Genomic DNA, 16,548 nt, shown 5'->3' with positions numbered 1-16,548 from the left:
TGGCATATGTGAGTTACTGGGTTCAATCCTCAGTACCACATAAAAATAAACAAAATAAACAAATTTTATCTATCTACAACTAATGTTTTTGAAAACCCTTTTATGCTAAAATACATATTTTACCAAACACTTCTGTTTACCTATTTCTTATTGTGTTTTTCTTTTTGTCTCATTCTAAGCCTGTATTCTAAGTAGTTGAGTTTGCTGAACAGGTGACCTCTGCATAATATACAAGTTATATAATAATTTTTGTTTGCTCAGAGGTTGAATGGAGAGTATCATGCATAAATTCACAAGTAGCAATGATTTTGTTCCTTACCATCTCCATGTTATATTTACTATATATTTCAAAATAAACACTACAAGAAAAATATAAAACCACACTTATTGAAATAGCAAGAATTACAATTACACTACAATAAAGACTTTTTTCACTCCTAAGCTCTAAAATAGGAGACAGACTGGTGAATTACTGAAAAGACTTCATGCCTTAGCTTGGTTTCGTTATAACACCAAACTGACAAGTATATTCTGCTGAATATTTTCTATTAATGTATCTTTTAGATTACTATTCCTCTTTTCAACTGTATCTAACATGCAATTAAACCTATTTGGTTCTTTATTTTAGTTACTAAATTTTATCTATTTCAAATTTTCCTTTTCTTTTCTAATAGATCCCACCTCTGTAATAAAATTTTCAATCTCACCATGCATTTTTATAACTAGATTAGTTATCATGTGTTAATGCCTTTGTAACTCCAAAGTCTGTGTAATCTTTATCAAGACTATTTTTATGCTTTGAACTGTTCCTATTCTTGATTTTTTTACTCTTGGGCTTACTGTACACTTAGAAATTTTTTATTGACTGCCAAGTACTCTATGTGAATGATTTTATGAAATGCCTATAGAAAAAATATACAGATTCTAGATGCTGTTACCTTCCACCAAACAAAATTTTATTCTCCTCTAGGGGGAAGTCAAAGTAGATGAATAGATCAAATCAATCCAATCAGGAATAGAGATTGCTTGAACACTACTATAAAGATTGACCTGCCTGTGATTTGTCCTCACTCTTTTGACACAGTCCTTTCACAGATTACACTGTAACCTGAGCCAGAACAACAAATTATCAAAAACTCCATGCAACTTTTCCAGTTGCCTTCTGCTTATTTTTTATAACCTATTCAGCTTTTATCCTTATTCTGTACACAGCTGAAGAGTTAGAAAACACAGGAGAAAACCCATTACAGACTGTGTCTGTACCCTTCTCTCCTGAATCTTAACTGATTCAGCAGCTCTACAATGTCTTCCAAAGGATTTTAGTTTTCTAGCACTTTTAGTAGTTTCAGCAGAAGATTTAGTCTTCTATAAGTTACACCATCATAGGCAAAAATGGAGGCTTTTATGTGGATTTAAAGATAACATATCACAGGTATTTTACCAAGCAAGGTAGTCAATAAAATCAAAAGTTGAATCCAAAAAGAAACCTGTTTAGTGTAGGGCTGTTCTAAATGGTATCTCGTATCTGACTGTCAAACTTACCAAAGCTACCTTCATAGTCAGTCATCAATGCCATTCATTTAAACATACTAGATATTTAAGATGAACTGAGCTATGTCACTCTGATCTCTCTAAATGAGTCTGAAATAAGACTTTACCCTAGAGACAGGAGAGAATCCCTCTAGCAATTTAACAAGCATGGTAATTGTGTCAACCCCTACAGAGTCTTCAAGAAATCTATATTCTACAAAAGTCCTAAGAGCTGGTAGCTCATAATCACCAACTTCTTAGACAGCAAACTTTTTAAATACAGTCATATGCTTACTGATTTCTGACCAACTACATAGACATCATTTCAGAATCTAGGCATACAACTTTTTTTTTTAAATTGGGAACTATTTCAAAATTTTCAAAAGCTGGATTCTGCCTATTGTTCATGACAAATAAGAATAAAATTAAGAAAGTAAAAAAGAAATGATTTATATCACATGCTAAGAAATCAATTATATATGGATTCAGTATACCTTGCCACATATAGTCTGGCTATTTGAAATAGCAGTCAAGAGTCAAATGTGGCTAATGAGTACCTGAAAGAAGTTACTACAAACTGGGTTGTACCATAAATGTGAAATATTCATTGAATTTCAAAGACTTAGTAGGAAAAAAGAATATAAAATAATTCAGTAATTGTATTTAATATTAAAGAAAAATAAAACAGAAATGTTAGTTGCTGGGTGAAGAAGTGAAATGAGAATTACTGGTTACCTGGTACAGATCTTCAGTTTTACAAGATAATAAGGATTCTCATAGACAGATAATGGTGATGATTGCAAGACAACATGAAGTATTTTCTTAATAACAAACACAATAATGGTTAAGTCAGTACATATTAAATGTATTTTAAAAAAACTAAAAACCCTTAATTGCCTAGGACAGAAATAAGCATTTATTATCTCACAAAATTTTAGCTTTAATTAAATTTTATTTGTTCTACTGCTAATAAAGAAAAGATACTATGGATATATTTAAGTGAAATATATTACTAAATTAAATCCATCTTTAAAAAAACTTTTTAAAATACATGTCCAAAAGATTACTAATGAGGACAGAAAACGTTCTTCCCATGTATGATTTCATTGCTGTGTGAAAAATATAAAGACTGGCTGTTTAGTTAAATATTTCTCAAGAATCAGATCAAAAATGGGGCTACAGAGATGGGTAGTGGAATAATGACTTTCAGATATTATCAGATTCAAATGTAGCAAAAGTGTAAAATATTTGAGTACTCTATGTGAAGAGCAGGAGGAAGAAAAATAATAATGACAGAAACAGAAAAACCTTAATTTACACTAATCCCATGGAAATAACTTTGATAGTTGCTATTATTTTATTTTAGATAAAAAATTTTATTTTAGACATGCAAGAAATCTACTTCAGGATCTACTAATTTAAAGCAAGCAGTTGTATACAGATATCAAAAGCAACAACTTGATACAGCCCAGCACACTGCATCCAAAGCAAACAGATTAGCCCTTGAATGCAATTAATATTTAAGGTACCTGTGACCACAAAATATGAAGATCTGTACATTATTTGAAAGTACACAAATTATGTCTTTATGTGAAACATATATCCCAGGGACTTAATGTTTTTAATTATATGGTTCCACTGTAGGGATGTGTGAATATTTTGGAAGAAAAAATGAATAATGGAGGGGGTGTAGTGGTCCAAAATAATGACTGAGTGAACTGCACTGCAGCTTTTATTTATGAGATATCCTTATTTTTATGCCATAGTGACTGCAAAATAAAAAAATAATAATAATAATAAATATATTTTGTATACAACATATAAACATTTAGGTATTCAGAGAGCATGAGAATTTTTGAACTACATAAATAAGTTTAATATTGATACATGGAAAGGGGTATCACTGAGCAATATATAGTGCAGAAGACCTTTCTAACAGCTTTTTGACAGTTCTTAGATTGATCAATATCATAATATAGCACAAATGTGATTCAATAAATATGGCACTACAAAATTTCTTAACTTAAAGTTTTAATTATATTACATAAGTACAAATTAATTTTAGTTTCTTGTGTTATTTAAACATACTCTTTTATGTGGTACATTAGAACATTCTAACTTAGTTTTCAAGAAAAATCACACTATAGTTTTGCTCATTTTTTATTTCTCTTCAACAATTGAAGACTGAAAAAAACTAAATATTATGGAACTGCTTACTTGGACAGAGTATGTCATCCAAATTCTCTTGGATAAACAATGATGAATGCTATGTTTTCTCTTATAAAATAATCACAGATGCTTCATTACTTGTAACATGCATGTGCTGAAGATGAACTATTACTCAAAACATTCACATGTCATACCTTGTCAGAAGAATAAAATATATCAAGATAATATACAGAATGAAAAAATACAGGAAAGATAAAAGCAAACAAGAAAACATATAATTGTAATGGTACTGGTTCTGAAACTTTCTATTGTTATTTTACAAGATAGTTACCAAGGTGAGGATATTTTCTATCATAAATATTTCAACTCCCTATTTCCTCGGCAAAATTTCACATACTGGAGTATTCATTTAGTCACATTGACATTAAAATATTCATGTTGTGACTTCTATAGTAGATAAACGTGCTCAATTGCTTTAAAAATATTTTTCTTGGATATTTTCTTAACTTTCCATCCCAGAAAAAACTCATTCAAAATAAAATAATCCTTCTAAATATAAAAGATGATAATCAAGTTCACAACACTGTCAGGTAATTACACATAACTGTTAATTATTTCCAGGCTACCTAACTCATTTCCCTGATCCTCAATAACTCAGCAAAAGACAGACTAGAATAGCTTTTGAAAATGATCTTCAGATCTCACCACTCAAAGAAGCACATTTGCATTTCCTTGATAAATTGTCTGAAAAATTCTCATGTGATCTTTTCCTTCTCTTTGATTGACATTGGGACATAACATTTCAGCAGTCTACACTTGACCTGACAACTGAAAAAACAGCATACACTGCAATGCAGCTGCTGGCCCTGGAAATGGTGGAGTTTAGCAAGGGTGACTGAGGAGAAGCCTCTGGAAATGTGCTAAAAAAAAGAAGCCATTCTGGTGTGGTGAGGCAGATTTCAAGAGATGGAACATCTGGCAGAGTGCATTGAACAAAAATGAAGATGGGTTGATATGGGAAAAGACATAAATTAGAAAAAAAATAGGAAGAAGTTAGAAAGACGGACAGGACATTAGGACTTTAGAACATAGTGCCAAGAATTTTGGGGTGTCATATTTGTTTAATTTTCACAAGAAGGTTCATGGATTTTTATACCATTTTAATATAAAAATAGAGCTCTATAAATGTATTTCTTAGTGTGACTGAGTCTCTTTATCCCTATCTCCAGCACATACACACAATTATAAACTCTAGACAAAGGAACAAAAGGAATCCTACCTGAAAACACTAAAGAAAGACTAAGTCAGGACAGAGAATAGAGTTCCATTTAACACTTTGAAAAAGGCAATGTCATGGCATTGAGATGGTCACAGGTTTTTCTTCCTCTTTTTGCTTGAGGAGAGACCACAGTGTAGAGAGTGGGTAAAAACACCTTTAAATAAATCTGTAGCCTCAGTTCATGAAGACCCAGAAAACAGAGAGTCAATCCCCAGATCATGGAAAGTGAGAGGTAATGCCAGAAAGAAGAAAAGTTGTTAGTGGTGACCCCAATTTTGTGGATACATTCTGCCCACATCTCTGTCTAAAGACGAAAGGAGACATTTTTGGGCAGATTGGGAACAATTTAAAGCTAATCAGAACTGAGATCTGAAGATCCATGAGGAGGAATTTTCTGATGACTGACCTAATAACAACTTTAGGAATCTAAGCTGATGAGGCTGTCATGAAGAAAACATGGAAAATGTGTCTGTGCATGTTTTGGCAATGTGTATAAAACAGGTGATACAGGAAACTGGAAATTGCCTTATAAAACAAATTAAAAATGAGAAATAACTCAAAATGATATTAAGTAAAAATCATATCTCAATAATAACATTGATGCTAATGCTATAACTCATCAATCAAAAGACATAGTCTGTAAGATTGGATTAAAAAGGAAGACCCAACAATATGCAATCTCCAAAAGACTCTCCTCATGGGCAAAGACATTCACAAGTTAAGGTATAAGGATTGAAAATAAATATCATTCACTTGGAACTTATGTACAAGGAAGCTTTAATATCCTTATATAGGATAGAGTGGACTTGAAGTCAAGGTTAATCAAATGGAACAAAGAAGGTCATATCATACTGCTTAAGGGAAATATACATCAATAAAACATACTGTTATGGGGTGCAACTTAAGAATAGACCGATCAGATTTGAGAGTCTTTATTAAGCTGACCAACTGACTGTCTCACACAATGCCCCCAAAAATGGCTATTGGGAGAAGGGCCCTGACCACAGGGTTGTAGGTGTTCTTATACCAAAAATCACATCAATCATAAGTTTCTGTTGCTATGATTCAAAATTACAAACTAACATCATGAGATCATCGACAGAGGGGGAGGTGGGTCAAAATGACCCTCACCAAGGTACAAACTAAAGAATGGTTGCTAACATCCACACAATTACTGTTTACATGGTACATTGTTTAGGAGCAATAGGGATCAAAAGAGAGCAATTCTTTACTACATAGGAGTTACCATTGTATATTATTAAACATGTCAACACCAAGTAACTGATACTGGGCACAGAGGCAGTTTCTTCCCATGGGAGAAACTTATTTCCTACATAAAATGGAGTCTCAGAGCAAAATGGAGTCTGTTTAGTCATTTCCCATAGAGTCTGGCCTATAACATTCTCATGGAGCCAGATCTGTCAGCCCATCACAATACCAATTATAAATATCCATATCTCTCAAAATGGAGCATCTACATATGTCAAATCTTTCTCAATTTCAAGAATCAATAAAACAAGAAACAATAACACTGGGTGATTTTAGTAAATTCCTATCAACAACTGATAGATGCTCCAACCAAAAACTAAATTAAGAAGGTTTAGAATTAAGCAATAAAATTAATTATTCAGACAAAACAGACAAATAGAATATTTCATCCATTAGTGACTGAATACACTTTTTTCTCAATAGCACATGAATCTTTCACTAAAATAGATCATATTTTAAAGCACAAAGCAACTCTGTGTAATTGCAAATTATAGCTCTAATACCTTGGAGTATATCAGATTATAAAATAAGTAAATGAGAAATCAATGATAAAATAAAAAACAGTGACTACTCTGAAAACTGGACAATAAATACTACACTTGAATAGCTAATGTGTAGCTGAAGAAATCAGGGATGAAATTTAAAAAAAAATACATAGAGGTAAGTGACACAGCATATCACAATTACTGGGACACTATGAAAGAACTTCTAAGAGGAAGGCTTATTGCATTGAATTCATTTGATTAAAGAATAGAAAATTCCAACTAAATAACCTAAAATCACTTCTCAAAGTCAAAGAAAAGAACAAATCTATACCAAAATAGTAGAAGACAGAAAATAATTAAAAACAGTACCAAAATCAATGAAGTTGAAATAGAAAATTCAAAATGTCAATGAAACAAAGTTGCTCCTTTGAAAATTTAATAAAATTAATAAGCACTTAGCCGAGCTAATGAAGTGGAGAGAAAAATCAAATTACTAAAATTTATGATGAAAATTAAATATCACCAAAGACACTCCTGAAATGCAGATGATAGAAACTATTGTGAAAACCTATAATTTAATAAAACAGAAAATCACAGAGATCAACAAATTTCTAGAGAAATATTACCTACACAAATTAATGTAGGAGGACACAAAAAATTAAAACACACCAATTTCAATCAATGGAATAGAAGATGCCATCAAAAGACTACCACACAAACAAACAAACAAACAAACCCAGGACCAAATAGATTCTCAACCAAGTCCTTCCAACCCTTCTAAGAAGATTTTACCCCAATATTTCTCAAATTATTCCATGAAACAGATAAGGGAGAAACACTTCAAAACTCATTCTATGATCCTAGTTTCACCCTGATAACAAAACCAGACAAAGATTCATCAAGGAAAGAAAACTTCTGACTAATATCCCTGATGAATATAGATGCAAAAATTCTAAAGAAAATACTGGCAAATTGCATACAAAATCATATTAAAAAGGATAGAGTACCATGATCAAGTAAGTTTCATGCTAGGAATGCAAGAATGGTCTAACATACATAAATCAATAAAATAATTCATCACATCAATGAGTTAAACACAATAATCACATGATTATCACAATAAACAAAGAAAAAGCATTTGACAAAATTCAGCATCCATTCATGGTCTATACACTAAATAAATTAGGGATAGCCAGAATATTTCTCAATATGGTAAATGCTATATATGCTAAACCCAAGACCACTATCAATCTAAATGGATAAAATTTAAAATGTTTTCTGCTAGAAACTGGAAAAAGAGAGGGATGCCCTTTTTTACCACTTTTATTCAACAGTACTTACAAACCTCGCTGGAACAATTAAGCAAAAGAAAGAAATTAAAGTGATATGAATAGGAAAAGATCTTAAATTATCTCTATTTGACAATGATATGGTTCTACATTTAGAAGACACAAAAACTCCACCAGAAGGCATCTAAAATTCATTAACAGATTATGCAATTTAACAGGATATAAAATTAAGATCCATAAATCAATTGTGTTTCTACGTATCACTGATGAATCAGTTGAAATGAAATTATGAAACTCTCTCATTCATAATAGTCTCAAAAAATGCTCAGGAATCGATCTAACAAAATAGGTGAATGACCTCTACAATGAAAACTACAGAACATTTAAAAAAGTAATTGACAAGAACTTAGAAGATTGAAAGATCTCCCATGTCCTTGGATAGGCAGAAATAATGTGTCAAAATTGCCATACTACCCAAAGCATTATACAGATTTAACTCAATTTCTATAAAAATTCCAATAATTTTTTCATAGAAATAGAAAAGTGAATCATAAAATTTATTTGGAAAAACAAGTGGACCTGAATAAATAAAACAATGCTTATTAGAAAAGTGAAGCAGGAGACAACACAATATTATGCCTTAAGTTATACTACAGAGCTATAGTAACAAAAACAGCAAGTTATTGGCACCAAAACACGCATGAAGACAAACAGGACAGAAAACACAGAAACAAACCTACCTATATGCAGTTAATTCATTCTAGAAAAAGGTGTCACAAACACATGACTCTTCAGCACATGGTGCTGGATAAACTGAAAATCCATGTAGAGTAAAATTTTTCTCCTCTCCTTCAGACTGCACAAAACTCAACTCACTTACATCAAGGACCTAGACATTAGAAGAGATTGTTTACCTCATAGAAAAAAATAGAGGACAAATTGTCCACCATTTTAGCTTAGGAACTGACATCCTCAAGAAGATTTCTAAAGTGCAAAAGGTAAAATCAAGAATCAATAAATGCATGACATCAAACAAATATTCCTCACAGAAAAGAAAATAAGAATGTGAACAGAATGCCTACAGAATCGAGAAATTTTTGCCACCTGCACTTCAGGTAGAGCATTAAACTCTAGGATATATAAAGAACTCAAAAAAGTTAACACACACACACACACACACATACACACACACACACATACAAGAACCCAACCATTAAGTAGGCAAAGGAATTTAGTGGGCACTTCACAAAAGAAATACAAATTGTCAACAAATATATGAAAAAATATTCAATATCTGTAGAATTTAAAGAAATGCAAATCAAAACTACAATGAGATTACCTCCAACTCCAGTCAGAATGGCAAATATCAAGAATACAGGAAATAATGTTGGTGAGAATGTGGGGGATAATGCTCACTCATACATTGCTGGTGTTACTGTAAATTGGTGCAACCACTCTGGAAAGCAGCATGGAGATTCCTCGAAAAAATTTGGAATAGAGTGACCATTTGACCCAGTTATCCCACTCCTTAGTACATATACAAAGATTTAAATTAGTAAACTAGAGTGATGCAGCCACATCAATTCTTATAGGAGCTCACTTTGAAGAGCATAGCTATGGAACCACACTATGTGCCCCACAACAGATGAATGGATAAAGAAAATGTGGTATATATAAACAATAAAACATTACTCTGCCATAAAGAAGAATGAAATTATTGCATTTGCCAGTAAATGGGTGCAACTAGAGACTATCATGCTAAGTGAAATATGCCGGTCTTAAAAAACCAAAGGTCAAATAGTCTCTCTGATATGTGGCTGCTAACACATAGTAAGTGGTGGGAAGGGAATAACAAGTTTATTGTGTTAGACAAAGGGGAATGAAGGTAAGGAAGTGGCATGGGGATAGGACTTTCAAATGAATTGGACATAACTTTCCTATGTTCATCTATAAATACACTACCAGTGAACTTCCACATCATGTTCAACCACAAGAATGGAATCCTAATTAGAATAATATATATTTAATGCATCTATAATATCTCAAAATATAGTGTGTATGTACATATAAATATAAATATATATATATATATACACATATATATCTCACATTTTCTTTATTCATTCATCTGTTGAAGGGCATCTAGGTTGGTTCCATAATATAGCTATAGTGAATTGAGCTGTTTTAAACAGTAATATGGCTGTTTCACTAAAATACATTGATTTTAAGTCCTTTGAGTGTAAATCAAGTAGTGGGATAACTGCTTTAATTCCATGTTTTCTTTAGATTCTCCATACTACTTTCCATATTGGTTGCACCAATTTGCATTCCCACCAGCAACAAATGAGTGTATGCTTCCCTCTGCATTCTCACCAATGTTTATTGTTGCTTGTATTATCAATAATTGCCATTCTGATTGAAGTGCCATGAAATATTAGTTTTATGATTTGCATTTCCCTAATTGCTAGAGATGCTGAACATTTTTCATGTATTTCTTGATCAATTGTATATCTTTTTCTGTGAGGTGTCTGTTCAGTTCCTTAGATCATTTATTGATTGGATTATTCATTTGTGTATGTGTATGTTAAATTTTTTGAGTTCTTTTTATATCCTAGAAATTGGTGCTTTATCTGAGATGCATATGGTATAGATTTTCTTCCAATCTGTAGGCTCTCACTTCACATTATTGGATTTTGTCTTGGGCTGAAAAGAAGATTTTTAGTTTAAGTCCATTCCATCTGTTGATTCTTGATTTAACTTCTTGTGCTTTAGGGGTGTTAGTAAGGAATTCAGGTCCTAGACTGACACGGTGAAGATTTGGGTCTAATTTTTCTTCTACAAGTCACAGGGTCTCTGTTCTAGTGCCTAAATCTTTGGCCCATAGTGAGTTGAGTTTCATGCCAGGTGAGAGATAATGGTATAATTTTATTTTGTTACATGATGTTTTTCTTTTTTATAGCACTATGTGTTGAATAAGCTATCTTTTCTCTAGTGGATATTTTTGGCACCTTTGTCTCATATGGAATACCTGTATTTATGTGGGTTTGTCTCTGTATCTTCTTTTCTGTACCATTGTTCTACATATCTGTTTTCTTGCCAACTCCATGCTATTTTTATTAATATAGCTCTGTAGTATATTTTCAGTTCTGGAATTATGATGCCACTTGCCTAACATTTCTTGCTAAGGATTGATTTGGATATTCTGGGTCTCTTAATTTTCCAAATGAATTTTATATTGCTTATTCTAGTTCTAAGAAGATTGTCTTTGGAATTTTAATAGGAATTGCATTAAATCTGTATAATGCTTTTGGTGGCATCTTCAGTAGCAATATCTGTGATGGAGTCTGTGGTGGTGGTGTGAGCAGCTGCAGCCACCAGGAAAAAAACCTCTGGGTATCTGCCATGGAAAATATTTAAAAGTGACTAGTAGCATGTGTTTCTAGTCATCAAGTCATGACTAGGTTAAATTCCCTGGACCAAAAGAATAAATTTTTCATATGACTCTAAAGAGTAATATCTTGTATATTACTTAATATATAATGTGTGTTTGTGTGTGTGTAATTCACTGCATAAGCATATTTAAGTACAAATTTACATGATTATCTCAACAGAAGCATAAAAGTCTTCTGACAACATCCAGCAACCATTCATTTTTAAAACTCTACAGGAACGAGTGACAGAAGGAAATTTCTTCAATAATATAAAAGCTGAATATGAGAAACCCAATGCTAACATTATAGGGAATGAAGAAAAATTAAAGCATTTTCTCTGCAAAACAAGAAGAAAGCAAAGATATAAACTCTCACCACTTCTATTCAACTTGAAATTCAAGCCAGAGCAATCAGGCAAGAGAATAAATCTAATGCCATGCACACAGAAAAAAAAAATTCACTTATCTCTGTCCTTGATGACATTAATTTAGAAAATTTAAAATGCTACATTAGCAAATTTATAGAGATGATGAACAAATTTACTAAAAGAGCTGGATGTAAGAGCAACATACATAAATTGATAACATTCCTATATTGTGCAATTTAACATTTTACTAAAGAAATAGGAAAAAAAATCTCAATCACAGTAACCTAAAAATACTTGGGAAAAAATCTAAACTTTGAGGTTTAGATTATCAACAATGATAATCAACAAGATATCAACAATGAAAACCACAAAACACTAAATTTAAAAAAAATGGAAGCAGATCTTAGGAGGTGGAAATACTGCTCATGTCCTTGAATAAGCAGAATTAATATTATAAAAACTGCCATACTACCTACAGCAGTAAATAGACTCATTATGATCCAAATCAAACTATCAATGGCATTCTTTACAAAATACGCTGACAAAAAAGCAGTTCAAAAATTTATTTGGACAAATAAGAGACAGAGAATATCCAAAACACCCTGAATGAAAAAAAGGATGCAGCTAGTATCACAATACCAGATAACCAATTATGTTGTAGAACTTTTGTATACAAACTGTATTACAAAAACAGAACTTAATACCAATGGAATAGAAAATACAGAAAAATTCATATAGACACAGTGACTTGATATGTGACAAAGGTGTGAAAAACATATGTTGGAGGAAGGAGAGATTTTTTAACAAATGATGCTATGAAAATTAGATATCTATATTTAGAAAAATTAAAGCTTGATCCCTATTTCTCACCCTGCACCAAAGACAACTCCACTGGATCAAAGACTTAGGAATTAAACCAGAAACTTTAGAAGTGCTTAAAGAAAATGTAGGTCTAACACTTCAACATCTTGACAAAAGTATCAACTGCCTTAATAAGACTTCTAAAGCATAAGAAATAATACCAAAAATCAATAAGTGGGATGAAATCAAATTTCAAAACTTCTTTGCACCTAAGAAAACAAGAATGTGAATAGAGTGTACCAATGTGATAAAATGTTTTACTCCTGCTCCTAATGACAGAAAATTAATATATAGAATATAAAACAACTACAACAATATGAGCCATCCCAATTACTAAATGGGCAAAAAATCTCACCAGACAATGGATAAAATAGGAAACACAAATAGCCAACATATATATATATATATATATATATATATATATATATATATATATATATATGTTCAACATGTCTAGAAATCAGTGAAATGCAAGTCAAAACTACATGGAGGAGTCTATTATTATTGTGTCCTTGCTCTTTTCCTATACCTCAAAAACATTATTACTTTTTTTTTTATTTCATTTATTTATTTATTTTTATGTGGTGCTGAGGATCGAACTCAGTGCCGCATGTGCTAGGCAAGCGCTCTACCTCTGAGCCACAACCCCAGCCCCAAATTTGCCAGTCTCTTTTTTTTTTTTTTATTGTGAACAAATGGGATACATGTTCTTTCTCTGTACATAGAGTAAAGGCATACCATTTGTGTAATCATACGTTTATATAGGGTGATGTTGGTTGATTCATTCTGTTATTTTTCCCCTTCCCCCCACCCCTCCCATCCCTCTTTTCCCTCTATACAGTCCTTCCTTCCCCCATTCTTGCCCCCCTCCCTAACCCTCACTCTAACCCTAAAACTAACCCCTCCCACGCCCCATTATATATCATCATCCACTTATCAGCGAGATCATTCTTCCTTTGGTTTTTTGAGATTGGCTTATATCACTTAGCATGATATTCTCCAATTTCATCCATTTGCTTGCAAATGCCATAATTTTATCATTCTTTATGGCTGAGTAATATTCCATTGTATATATATGCCACAGTTTCTTTATCCATTCATCAACTGAAGGGCATCTAGGTTGGTTCCACAATCTGGCTATGGTGAATTGAGCAGCAATGAACATTGATGTGGCTGTATCTCTGTAGTATGCTGATTTTAAGTCCTTTGGGTATAGGAGTGGGATAGCTGGGTCAAATGGTAGTTCCATTCCAAGTTTTTTAAGGAATCTCCATACCGCCTTCCAGAGTGGTTGCACTAATTTGCAACCCCACCAGCAATGTATGAGTGTACCTTTTTCCCCACATCCTCGCTAACACCTGTTGTTGCTTGTGTTCTTGATAATCGCCATTCTGATTGGGGTGAGATGGAATCTTAGGGTGGTTTTGATTTGTATTTCTTTTATTACTAGAGATGTTGAACATTTTTCCATATGTTTGTTGATTGTTTGTAGGTCTTCTTCTGTGAAGTGTCTGTTCATTTCCTTAGACCATTTGTCGATTGGATTATTTGTAGTCTTGGTGTTGAGTTTTTTGAGTTCTTTATAGATTCTGGAGATTAGTGCTCTATCTGAAGTATGATTGGCAAAGATTTTCTCCCACTCTGCAGGCTCTTTCTTCACATTGCTGATAGTTTCCTTTGCTGAGAGAAAGCTTTTTAGTTTGAATCTATCCCAGTTGTTGATTCTTGCTTTTATTTCTTGTGCTATGGGAGTCCTGTTGAGAAAGTCTGGTCCTAAGCCGACATGTTGAAGATCTGGACCTACTTTTTCTTCTATAAGATGCAGGGTCTCTGGTCTGATTCTGAGGTCTTTAATCCATTTTGAGTTTAGTTTTGTGAACGGTGAGAGATATGGGTTTATTTTCATTCTGTTGCATATGGATTTCCAATTCTCCCAGCACCATTTGTTGAAGAGGCTATCTTTTCTCCATTGCATATTTTTGGCCCCTTTGTCTAGTATGAGGAAATTATATTTGTTTGGGTTTGTGTCCGTGTCCTCTATTCTTTACCATTGATCTACCTGTCTATTTTGGTACCAATACCATGCCGTTTTTGTTACTATTGCTTTGTAGTACAGTTGAAGTTCAGGTATTGCAATACCCCCTGCTTCATTTTTCCTGCGAAGGATTGCTTTAGCAATTCTGGGTTTCTTATTCTTCCAGATGAATTTCATGATTGCTTGTTCTACTTCTGTAAGGTACATCATTGGGATTTTAATTGGAATTGCATTGAATCTGTATAGCACTTTTGGTAGTATGGCCATTTTGACAATATTAATTCTGCCTATCCAGGAACATGGGAGATCTTTCCATCTTCTAAGGTGTTCCTTAATTTCTTTCTTTAGTGTTCTGTAGTTCTCATTGTAGAGGTCTTTCACCTCTTTTGTGAGATTGATTCCCAAGTATTTTATTTTTTTTGAGGCTATTGTGAATGGAGTAGTTTTCCTAACTTCTCTTTCTGAAGATTCATCACTTATGTATAAAAATGCATTGGATTTATGAGCATTGATCTTGTATCCTGCTACTTTACTGAATTCACTTATGAGTTCTCAGAGTTTTCTGGTGGAATTTCCTGGTTCCTCTAAGTATATAATCATATCATCAGCAAATAGGGATAGTTTGAGTTCTTCTTTTCCAATTCATATCCCTTTAATTTCTTTGGTCTGTCTAATTGCTCTGGCTAGAGTTTCAAGGACGATATTGAATAGGAGTGGTGAGAGAGGGCATCCCTGCCTTGTTCCAGATTTTAGGGGGAATGCTTTCAGTTTTTCACCATTAAGAACAATATTAGCCATGGGCTTAGCATAGATGGCCTTTACAATATTAAGGAACGTTCCCACTATCCCTATTTTTTCTAGTGTTTTGAGCATGAAGGGGTGCTGTATTTTATCAAATGCTTTTTCTGCATCTATTGAAATAATCATGTGATACTTGACTTTAAGTCTGTTGATATGGTGAATTACATTTATTGATTTCCTGATGTTGAACCAACCTTGCATCCCTGGGATGAAACCCACTTGATCATGGTGCACTATCTTTTTAATACATTTTTGTATGCAATTTGCTAAAATTTTGTTGAGAATTTTTGTGTCGATGTTCATTAAGGATATTGGTCTGAAATTTTCTTTCCTCAATGTGTCTCTGTCTGGTTTAGGTATCAGGGTGATATTGGCTTCGTAGAATGAGTTTGGGAGGGTTCCCTCCTCTTCTATTTCATGGAATACTTTGAAAAGTATTGGAATGAGCTCTTCTTTAAAGGTTTTGTAGAACTCGGCTGAGAAACCATCAGGTCCTGGACTTTTCTTTGTTGGTAGGCTTTTGATGACTTCTTCTATTTCATTATTTGAAATTGGTCTATTTAAATTGTGTATGTCCTCCTCGTTTAGTTTAGGCAATTCATAGGTCTCTAGAAACTTGTTGATATCTTCGAAATTTTCTATTTTTTTGGAATATAAATTTTCAAAATAGCTTCTAATTATGTTTTGTATTTCAGTCGTGTCTGTTGTGATATTTCCTTGTTCATTCCGAATTTTGGTGATTTGGGTTTTCTCTCGTCTTCTCTTCGTTAGTGTGGCTAAAGGTTTATCAATTTTGTTTATTTTTTCGAAGAACCAACTATTTATTTTGTCAGTTTTTTGTATTGTTTCTTTCGTTTCAATTTCGTTGATTTCAGCTCTGAGTTTAACTATTTCCTGTCTTCTACTACTTTTGGTGTTGGTCTGTTCTTCTTTTTCTAGGACTTTGAGCTGTAGTGTTAGGTCATTTATTTTTTGAGTTTTACTTCTTTTATTAAATGCGCTCCATGAAATAAATCTTCCTCTAAGTACCAC

The sequence above is a fragment of the Sciurus carolinensis genome, unplaced genomic scaffold (genome assembly GCF_902686445.1).
Source record: "Sciurus carolinensis unplaced genomic scaffold, mSciCar1.2, whole genome shotgun sequence".
NCBI lineage: Eukaryota > Metazoa > Chordata > Mammalia > Rodentia > Sciuridae > Sciurus > Sciurus carolinensis.
This window is presented reverse-complemented; position numbering follows the sequence as displayed.